This window comes from Sceloporus occidentalis, unplaced genomic scaffold (assembly GCF_023333645.1).
Source record: "Sceloporus occidentalis isolate IW3139 unplaced genomic scaffold, rSceOcc1.0.p SCAF_14, whole genome shotgun sequence".
NCBI lineage: Eukaryota > Metazoa > Chordata > Lepidosauria > Squamata > Phrynosomatidae > Sceloporus > Sceloporus occidentalis.
Genome location: NW_028316994.1, coordinates 14520987 through 14532500, shown reverse-complemented (window position 1 = coordinate 14532500; position 11514 = coordinate 14520987). Strand labels below are relative to the sequence as shown.

The window sequence follows — 11514 nt, the reverse complement described above, 5'->3', positions numbered from 1 at the left end:
AAAGCCTGGGAGCAAGGGAAGGCAGGAGAATCCAGGAGTAGAAGGAGGAGGAGGGCAAGAGCCTTTTTTAAAAATAAAAAATAGAACTGATCAAAAAATCAATCTATTGCTAAAGCAAGTAATGATCAGCAAGAACTGATAAAAAACAATCTATTGCTAAAGCAAGTAGTTAAAATATCGATTTTGAACTTGCGTTCCTACTTATTGGGCATGCTTCAGAATCTATTTTTCTCAACAACAATAACAACAACAACAACAAACCCCACTTTAAAACTAGTTTCAGGAAACCCCAGGTTATTTATGTTTGCTCCTCTTCTTTCCTCTTGGAATTGATCAAATGAAGATCAGAAGCGGTTTCAAATGGAAACGAGAGTCATTTGCCCCAAATCCTGCTTCGGAGCAAACTGCAGTGGGAATGAGCCCTGGGTCTCCAAACAAGGCCTCCCATTGTAATCAGGCATTTTTTACATTACAGTTGGGGCTAGTCTGCTGTTGACTTCTTGCAGAATGGTGCAAGAGAGTTCAGCCCTCTTTCTTGTTGAAGCTACCTTTCTTTTGTGACTCTTTCAGCCTTTTTCTTTTTCTTTATATTTTGTCTTACCCTGCTTCAATGTAGTTTTTATTATTTGTATGTTTGTTGTATTGTATTATTTTGCTTGCCATTGTGGCTCTGGTTCATTTTTTAAACCTTTTGTTCATATTTGTTTTGAATACTTTTGTTATACACGTTGTTTGTTACTTTTCAACACAAATAGGGTTTTTTTTTTCCTTTTTTGGTTTTTCAGTCTTATTTTTTCAGCGTTTCCTCCTCTTCCATCTGCCTCACAAAATCGTTCTTCTGCTTCTCAGTCCCTCAGGTCCTTTCCTGAGCAATCAGACTTTTGGGTACCTTCCTTTGTTCCCTATTCTCAACAGGTGTACATTGCACAACAGGGTTTACAGAACACACTTCTGCTGCAGCAGCAAAGCTCACCTGACACAACATCGTCTGAATTTTCAGAGTGATTATCTTGGCAAACATTTCTTTAATTAAACATTTCTTTGGAGAGAAATAGCTTTGGTTGTGCCACCTATTAATTATATAATCACAACATGAGTCCCACTAAATGCCACACTTTACATCACATGCACATCTAGTTTGGATCTTTGAGTTCAAGTGCAGCTGAATTATTGTTAATTGCTGTCAAATTGGTACTGACTTATGGTAACCCTGTGAAAGAAACACATCCAAGACACTGTGTCACAAAAAAGTCTTAGGCCCTGTACAGACCGGCACTTTGTGCTGGCCTGTGGGTGGAGTCTGGGCGCAACGTCCACATGCTGGACTTCGCCCCTAGGGTGCCATTTTGGCATGAGTCAGTCCACACGGTGCATGCCATCATCAGGGACATAGCCAAGGGTGGGGTCCGGGGGGTCCGGACCCCCCTTATTGGGGTGCAGGCATGTTCCTCCTTCTCCTCCTCCCGTCAAAAGCGCAGAGGAAGACTTGGAGACTAGGGAAAGAGGGGGAATGGCAAGATGAAAGAAGTCAGTTGCACAGGGCCAGGAGCAGGGAGGGAGGGAGGCTCAGAGAGAGAGGGAGTGCCTCCCTCCCTGCGACTTCTTCTTTCCCTCTTTCCCTCATTGAGTCTCTGAGTCCTTCCACTCCTCCTTCTCCGCACTTTTGCCAGAAAAAACTAGTCTCCATGTGGAAGGAGAGCAAGAAGAGGAGGAAGAAGAAGAAGGGAAGGAAGAAATAATTTTGTGCTTCTGTACACTGAGCTGTCAGCAAAATCCTGAGACCACACCAATAATTCAGTAATTTATCTAAACCTTCAGAATTCCCAAATTTCCTTTAGTTGGGGTCAGACCAGATGCTCATGGTCAATTTTGGATTTTGGAATAATTCAGATTTCAGAAGTCCAGATAATGGAGACTTGGACTCTACTATGTACATTTCTTCTGATAATGAACTCATGTTTTCAAAAGCAGTAATTTCTGGATTTTTGCAACAACAAAAAAGAGGAGGTTCTGTGATTCAAAAAAGCAGCTTTGTTTTTTCTCTTTTTTAAAGGAAAAATAAAATAAAATACAGTTAGCTGGCCCCTTTTCAGCATGTCAACGGGGATGCTTTGATTGAGAGTTCCTGCATGCCTGGGGGTTGGACTGGATGGCCATTCTTGGGGTCTCTTCCAACTCTATGATTCTATGATTAATTAATTAACATAAGGAATCAATGTAAGTGGGTCACCAATGAAAGGTCCGCTGCAAAGGTCTGGGCGTCTCTGCCCTCCTGCCTTGTAAGCAAAGTCAATTGGCAGACCTCTGGGTTTTACTTTGCAAGGAGTTTTTATTTTCTTTATTTTGGCCTTTTTAAAGGAGTTTCCCCAAAATTCTGCCAGATGATGAATCAGAGCTGTTGAGTCCTATGGCTCTGTTCCAGTCAATGCTAGACTGCAGGTTCCATCATCCAGCAGCACAACAGACTGCTGGGAACTGCAGTCTAATAAGGCTGCACACTGCAGAAATAATCCAGTTCGACACCACTTTAATGCTATGGAAAATCCTGGGATTTGTAGTATGTTATGGCACCAGAGCTCTCTGACAAAGAAGACTAAATGTCTCATGAAACTACAATACCCAAGTATTATTATTATTATTATTATTATTATTATTATTATTGTTATTATTATTATTATTATTATTATTTTCTTATATCCTGCCTTTCTCTCAATATACGGACTCAAGGCTGCAATTTTCCATAGCATTAATCTAAGGTAGTGTCTTTCTACAATGTAGATGGACACCCCATTACATAATTTGTTGGGGATGCTTTGATTTAGATTTTCTGCATGGCAGGGCTGGATGGCCCTTGCAGTCTCTTCCAACTGTATGATTCTATCGTCACGGCGCTGGGCGGAGAGGAGAGGACATACCCGACCCAACTACACTAAGGCGCCAGGAGGAGGAGGAGGGAACCATGGTCGAGAAGGAGGAGGAGGCCGGTGGCAATGGAGGAGAGGGCGGTGGAGGGGCAGCGATCAGCGAAGAGGAGGCGGCGCAGTACGACCGCCAGATCCGCCTCTGGGGCCTGGAAGCACAGAAACGCCTCCGGGCATCTCGGGTGCTGCTGGTGGGCATGAAAGGCCTGGGAGCGGAAGTGGCCAAGAATCTCATCCTGGCAGGAGTCAAAGCACTGACCATGCTTGACCATCAGCAGGGAGAGAGAGGCAGGCGAACTCCAACTGCCTGCCTGAAGAAGAAAAGCCCTCCCTTCTTCCACCATCTTGGGGAGAGAGAGGCAGGCGAACTCCAACTGCCTACATGAAGAAGAAAAGCCCTCCCTTCTTCCACCGTCTTGGGGAGAGAGAGGCAGGCGAACTCCAACTGCCTGCCTGAAGAAGAAAAGCCCTCCCTTCTTCCACCATCTTGGGGGGAGAGAGGCAGGCAAGCTCCAACTGCCTGCCTGAAGAAGAAAAGCCCTCCCTTCTTCCACCGTCTTGGGGAGAGAGAGGCAGGCGAACTCTAACTGCCTGCCTGAGGAAGACAAGCCCTCCCTTCTTCCACCATCTTGGGGAGAGAGAGGCAGGCTGGCCCAACTGCCTGCCTGAAGAAGACAAGCCCTCCCTTGTATTGTTTTTAAATGGTATGGGTGGGTTTTTGTATTGTTGGGCTATGTATTGGTTTTGATGGTGTTTTTGTAAACCACTGTGATCTGCAAGGAATAGCGGTCTAGAAATAAAATTTCATTCATTCATTCATAGTACTCTGATCCTACTGTGATTTTAATTGTTTTTAAAGTTATAAAGTTTTAAAGCTATAAAATCTTATAATGCAGGCCACTGATGGACTATTGTACTATAATTTTTTATTGATTGATTTTATATCCTGCCTTTCTCTCAAAATAGGATTCTTTTAAAGGGGTTTGTTTTTCATAAAAAGAAAGGAACATGTTCTTCTAATGTCTTGAAATTAAAAATCCCTCTTGGAAGTGGGAATGAAATGTTGTGTGGATGCAGCCTGGGTTCTTAGCTCAGTTCAGAAGTTGGAATGCAGTTCAGTGCAGAGCTGGGGAGTTCCCAGAATCCCTCAGCCAGCTCTGGCAGGAGGATTCTGGGAGTTGTAGTCCCCCAAACCCTGTAATTGTTCCAAGTTCTGGTTTAGCATTTGGAGATGGAGAGTGGATGGGTGGGAGTGAGAGAGACTGTTTTCCACTGGCAAAACCCTGTGTTTATTGTTGTTATTTTCCTGCAGCTTCTTTTAAGCTGAACCGAAAGAGCTTTGAGTCTGTCACTGGTGGTTTATAAATTATCCATAAATGCACCATTAAAGGCAAAGAGATCTATATGGGCCAGGAGGATGACGCTGTGAGCTTAAAACACCTTTGTGTGTTGTGACTTCCGGTCGGGGCATGGCACCAGATAGAGAAAACTCCTAACGCTGCTGCGAGGAGTTTCTCACCTAACATGGCTTAGAGGTGAAACCTGACAGCTCAGAAGCCTCCCTGTTATGAGAAACTCGAATTCGTTCTACAGTGGTCCAGAGCCTGCTTCAGGAATGTTGCTACAATCCCTTTAGAGGACAAGAAGTGGAGGGGACCGAGGAACAGTTGTGACCATGTTAGTGCCGCCATCATAGATGGCCCACAGACACCACCGACTACAAGATAATCAACAATCCACGGTAATCTTAAAAACCTGCAAATTGATACAGTTACTTTCTGCAGATTTAAACACTCCAACATCTAACTTTTTGGATGCTGTGGTTATTTCCCGCTTTTGAACAAATCAAACAACAATGTCAGCTTTGGACTTTGAATTATTATTATTATTATTATTATTATTATTAAATATTATTAATTACTGACTCGGATGCCAGGAAACATAATAGATATAACAATTAGACCCCTCCAAGACCCATTAAAGTTAATTAATGGAGAGTCAGAGAGACTGTGACTATAAAAAATAAAACTCAACAGAACCTGAAAAGGGGTTTGGTGAAGTGGAGGAAAACTTAAAAAACTGGAGAAGGAGGAATAGGAGAGAAAAGAGAGTGCTGAAGCCACTGTGAAGAGAAGGAGAGAGTTGGAGCCGCAGATTGAGACCAGACGTCGGGCCGGAGGAGAGGACAGGAGATAGGAGATGAACAGTGGGTGCAGAGGGAGCCCCTGCAGATCGCGGAGGAAAGCAGAGAGCAGAGACAAAGGCGGAAAGGAAGAAAAGGGAGAGTGGAGACGAAAGCAGAGACTGAAAGCCAGAGATAAAGGAGGACAGTGATAGAGACAAAGGAGGACAGCAATGACAGGGGAAGAAAACAGAGAACAGAGATGCAGATGGAGACTGGAGATGAGGGAGGAGTGTAAAAAGCGAGAGAGAGGTCAATGGGAAGTAGAGACGAAGAAGATCAGTGGAAACGCAAGAGAGGACTGAAGAAAGAACCCATCACCATCTTGAGGGAGAGAGATTGTATTGTATTGTATTGCATTTTTGTACTGTACACTGCTATGATCATTGTGGAATAGCGGTCTATAAATAAAATGTATTATTATTATTATTATTATTATTATTATTAAAATTAATTCTTATAAACCCCTATAAACTCTGCTGAACAGAAAGCCTGTGATTGAAAACGGGCACCTTCTGAACACTTTTAGGTGACTTTAAAAACTAAATAGAAAAGGGGGATAAAAGAAAATCCAGACTGATCTGTAACTAGTAAAGACTGTTGTAGTTGTGGAAGAAACCAGTTGGGGAGGGAAGGGAAAAGAAAAGGGGGTAATTGGGGAGGCTATATTTCCTTGGGGGTTCAAGTTTGAAGCGGCAACACTCAGCAGCGTTTTCAAGGTCCAAACACACAACAAAGATATACGCTGTAAAAAGGAAGCCCTCCTTATAGGAAGATAAGAGGAAAATTTGAATATAGTGACATCTGGTGGTGAAATTATTAAATAAGTTATAATTAATCTCCCAGTAAGGGGAATATTGGACATTATTATAGTTTTGCTGTATAGACTCCCTCCCCCTCCCTTTTCCCCACTTAGATAATTGTATTTCAATTAACTGTATAGATAAAAGTATAGTACAGAATATTAGCCATTAAATACTAAACAACATTTAACAGATAACAAAGATGGCTACAACAAGGTCACAGTCATATAAAATACAACAACAACAACTACAAGGGCAAAGAAGATCATCTACTGACCTAACAAAATCTAGTGCACAGGACATGAATTCAATGCTCCTGGAAGAAATAAGACAGAGGCATCAAGATATGAAGAAAGATAAGGAGGAAGTTAGAATGGACATGAGAAGAGACAAATAAGACTTGAGACATGATATGGAATGAATGAAAGGTGAAATAAAAAAGAGTGAGAGAAGAATTTAAGGAAATAAATCAAGCTATAAAAGCAATAACCTCAGATGTAAGACAAGTGAAGAATAAAGTGAAAGTTTTGGAAAAAAAGAACCAGGAACTGGAAGAGAAGTTAAAGGAAGAAATTGTGAAGTGGAGAGAGATCTGTTTTGAGTGCCTTCTTAAAGGCCTCTAAGGTAGTAATGAGGTGGATCTCTTCCGGTAGGTCATTCTATAATCTTGAGGCCGCAGCAGTGAATGCCTTATGTGAAGTTGTCATTAACCTGGTATTATAATATTCTAGAAAGAACTTCCCAGATGTTCTGAGAGTGTGGGGCGGATTATGTAGGGAGAAGCGCTCCTGCAAGTAACTTGGGCCCAAGCCATGTATTGCTTTAAAGGTAATAACCAACACCTTGTATTGCACCCGGAAGCTAATTGGCAGCCAGTGAAGAGATTTCAGTATTGGTATTATATGGTCATACCTAGATGTTCTGGTGACCAATCTGGCTGCTGCATTTTGAACCAATTGAAGCTTCCGAATTTGGTACAAGGGTAGCCCCAAGTAGAGCGCATTGCAGAAATCTAACCGAGAGATTACCAGTGCAAGTACTACTGCTTCAAGGTCCTTTTGGTCCAGGTAGCGACACAGTTGGCGTATCAACTGAAGCTGATACCAAGCACTCTATGCATGGTATCTACTCTATGCACTCTAAATGCATCTGAGGAAAACTCTAGGAAAACTGACATCCAGGAAACTCATGCTGCCAATGTGTTTCTTTCAGTTAGTCTCAAAGGGTCTACAAGATCTCTCTACATGTTGTTGTTGGTCTTGTTGTTGTATCTGAAGAAGCAGACGGTCTCCAAAAGCTCATGCTGTCAATTTCTTTCTTTCAGTTAGTCCCAAAGGTGCTAAAAGATCTCTCTTCTTCTTCTTCTTCTTCTTCTTCTTCTTCTTCTTCTTCTTCTTCTTCTTCTTCTTCTTCTTCTTCTCATCATTGCATCTCAATGCATCTGAGGAAGCAGATTGAGGTCTAGGGGTCCTGCTTCTCCTTTCCCCTGAATGAACCTGAGGATGGCACTGAAGCGGAGCAGCCCCCTCCCCTTCTTCCCCTCCTCTTTCCCCTTCCATCCCTGAGGTAAACACTTGAGCCTCTTTCTGTGTGTGTGTGTGAGTGTGGGGGGCTCTTAGCATCTCACAATGGTGGCACTTAGTCTGGACCCCCCCTTCCCAAAATCCTGGCTACGTCCCTGCCATCAAGATGCCCCTCCGGTGCTGCATCCATATGATGCACTACCAAAGGGGGCATCATAAAGCCATGCTGCTGCAGCTATGGCACCCCTTGGAGAGCACAAAAAAGAGCTGCGTTTGCGGCTCCTTTTTGTGTTCTCCAGAGGCTGGATCAGTGCTGTGGCATAAGGTTGCTGCGGCCCTGATGTGGCCAGTAAAAGGGCGGCTGCATGCCACCCCTTAGAAGCAATCTGTACAGCCCCAAACTCAGGTCTTCCAAACTCAAGGCTGCAGTTTCCTTAGAATTTCTGAATCTTAAGCGCTGGAAGAGACCACAAGGAACATCCAGTCCAACTCCACTTGGTCATGGAGGAATACACAATCAAAACACTCCTGACAGAAGGCCATCCAGCTTCTGTTTAAAAACCTTCAAAGAATGAAAGTCAACCACGCTTGGAGACAGCATATTCCATGGCCAAAAAGCACAGAATTATGTGAAAAACTCTTGCCAAGGGTTGTGGAAGACCAGCCTTCCAAACTCTTTTAATCAGGTCTGAATAGGTTTTGTACAGAATTTAGCATCTAAGAATTTCAGATTTTTAAAAACAATTACAGTGGCCCCTTCCCTTACTGAAAGGATCTGTTCCGGACCCCCCCCCCCCCCCCCCGGCGTAAGGGAAATTACACGTATGGTCAAGCCCCATTAAAAGTAATGGGGCTCGTGGCTGCAGTGGTGCACCTCAGCACATAGCATAGGCACAGTTTCAGCATATGCTGAAAGCCGCATATGTTGTGCCCGCGTTTTGTGGATCTGAAAATAACTTTTAAAGTTTTTGGCAATGCCCAAAGACATCTCAGAAGGTAGTGCTAAGTAAAATTTCCACCATTCCACACCATTGGCTATCCTGGGGAGGACTCATGGAAGTTGACGTCCAATAGTATCAGCAGGGAAGATATTGCTCACTTTTGGCTGAAGCAACACATCTTTTAAGAACATGGCTTTTGACAGGTGCAGTTCACCAGCACAAAAAGCCCTAAATGCAATATGGTAAGTTGGAACATGCTGTTTATTTGTTGCAATTAAACCTGAATTTCTGGAAGCAGCCTATGATAGTAAGAAAGCAGCCTATTCCTGGATTTTTCTGGTGATGTTGTAAGAATATATATCACATAGCTTAAGTCTTGCCAAAAGTCTTCCGTAACATTGGATATAACCACATCTAAAGTTCCACAAAGCAAACACATTATATCCCATCATCTAGTCCAGAATGTTCTGTGTCCATATGGGACCCCTTGCCCTTGGGGACAGCTTGCGAGTAATTTCTTTACCTGATATCCCTCCTTTTTTCAAATCCTTCATGTTCATTACTTGCTGAACCTCAGTGGTCCTTCCCATGACTTTTTCTTTAAATTCTGCTCCATCTCTTCTCCTGAAAATGTTGTACACATTACAGATTTCCCAACTGTCTACGCTGCTGGCATAGGTTTTGATCATCAATCTTTCTCATTAGAGGTATTTCAAGGGATTTCAAGTGAGATGGGGCTGTGGTTCCTGCATACAAACATGTTAACCAAACCTTAGTCCACTGTGAGTATGTGGTTGGGGGAGCCTTGAGACAGGAGGAAGGGCAGAGTAATATCAAAGGGATTTCTTGTGTAAGGTTTCTGTATGCACTTTTGATACGCTTCTGATGCAGAAAGGATTCTCCTTTGTTTTTGTCTTCTTTGTGTATTAAAGTTGAAGGCCAAGCAAGAGTTCATTGTAAGTATGGGGCTCGACAGATGGACAGCTCTGTGCCACCTGTCTTTGCCCCGAGTCAGTGCTGCAGCATCGTGTTGCCAAAAAGGAGCTGCTTAGAGCAGCTTCTTTTTGGAAGCGCTACAAACAGGAAAGGGCACCGCCATGATGCTACTTCCTGCCTGCGCTGTCTGGATGCTGTGCGGTGCTTGCATCATCATGGCGGTCTCCGTGTAGACGGGAGGCTGCCATGATGACGCTGCCCCATGCTAGAGTTCAGTAGTGTGAGGTTGCTGTGCTCTCCCAAACCCTAGTTTTGGCCAGTTAAGGTGCTTCCCGCTGATCTGTACTAGGCTTAAAATATGGGTAGATCCTAACCAGTGGTTCCCAAACTTTGGTCCTCCAGATGCTTTGGACTTCAGTTCCCAGAATGTCTGACTACATGGCAATTTGGCAGGGGCCACTGGGAGTTAAAACACCTGGAAGACTAAAGTTTGGGAATCATTGATCTACCCTATTTAAATAATAGAATTTGACACAAAGGACCTTGAAGCAGTAGTACTTGCACTGGTAATCTCTCGTCTAGATTTCTGTAATGCGCTCTACGTGGGGCTACCCCTGTACCAAGTTCGGAAGCTTCAGTTGGTTCAAAATGCGGCAGCCAGATTGGTCACCGGAACACCTAGGTCAGACCATACAACACCTGCGTTAAAAACTCTTCACTGGCTGATGATTAGCTTCCGGGCACAGTACAAAGTGTTGGTACCTTTAAAGCCTTTCATGGCTTGGGCCTGAGTTACTTGAGGGAACACGTCTCTCTACACCAGGGGTAGGCAACCTTTTTGAGCTGGGGGCCAGGTTGCTGTCCCTCAGACAACTGGGGGGCCGAAGCCGGGGGGTGGAGCTTCACCCTCCGGGGGTGGAGCCGCATGCCGGGGGTGGGGCCTCCACCCTCCAGGGGTGGAGCCACATGCTGGGGGTGGAGCTTCCACCCTCCAGGGGCGGGGCCACATGCCAGGGGTGGAGCTTCCACCCTATGGGGCGGAGCTTTCACCGAAGCATCATCATCATCATCACCACCTCCACTACTGTCATTGTTACAGCAGACCTTTCAGCAATAAATGCACCAAAAATACACAGAAATGCACTTTGGAAAGTCACACTCCTCCTCCTCCTCTTTCTCCTCCTCCTGCTCTTTCTCATTGAGAGGGGATTTTGCACAAAGAACACCCAGGGCAAGTAGTAATAATAATAAATAATACTAAGAATAAAGTTACAAGCAAGGAAATTACTACAATGCAACTGAAAATAAACTGCAGCAAGCATGCACACAATTTCAACCCAGAAAAGCCACAAGGTGCTCAGAGGGGATTTTGCAGAAAGAACACCCAGGGCAAGTAGTAGTACTAATAATAATAATAATACTAATAAACTTACAAACAAGGAAGTTACTACAATGCAACTGAAAATAAACTGCAGCAAGTATGCACACAGTTTCAACCCAGAAAATCCACAGGGTGCTGAGAGGGAAGTTTGCAGAAAGAACACCCAGCTAATCCCCTCCCCCAATGAACCGACCTCTTGCCTTGCTGTGGCTGCAGCTGCCGCTCTGGCTCCCTTTCTCCCTCACTCTGCACTCCTTCTGCTTCCTCCTCCTCCTTTCCCTGCTCTTAGGGAGGAGGAGGAGGAGGGCGGAGAGCGAGGTGGAGCCTGCTGCAGGCCTACTGCAGCTCCTGGAGCCGTGTTGGAGTGCTCCAGGGGCTGCACCGGGCCTCCTACACGGGCGCCGCCATTTTGTTTTTCAAAATGGCGGCCGAATTCTCGTGTGACCTTTGACATCCTGAGGTCACGCGAGACTTCGGCTGCCATTTTGAAAATCAAAATGGCGTCCGGAGCGGCGAAAAACAGGGGAAATCGGCGGCAATCGGCGTCAGGACTGCTCGGGGGCCGCTTGGAAGGCCTTGGCAGGCCGGATCCGGCCCACGGGCCGCAGGTTGCCTACCCCTGCTCTACACAATCCGCCCCGCACTCTCAGACCATCTGGGTCAAATTTATTAGAATACCATAAGCCCAGGTTAATGCCAACTTTCCATAGATTGTTTATGGCTGCAGCCTCCAAACTATGGAACAGCCTACTGGAAGAAATCACCTTAGATGCCTTTAAGGAGGCACTTAAGATGGATCTCTTCCAGCAGGCTTATCCATCCAACCT

The 11514-nt window shown here is 44.6% G+C and overlaps 1 long non-coding RNA gene across 1 annotated transcript in view; it reads right to left on the bottom strand.

The window, feature by feature from the left end:
• The window catches only part of LOC149304173 (uncharacterized), an 18482-nt gene extending 7409 nt beyond the window's left edge, over window positions 1-11073 (bottom strand). The window contains exon 1 of the long non-coding RNA XR_016272021.1: window positions 10881-11073. This is a non-coding gene — a long non-coding RNA (uncharacterized LOC149304173). The remainder of the gene's footprint in view (window positions 1-10880) is intronic.
• Between the last annotated feature and the right edge of the window lie 441 nt (window positions 11074-11514).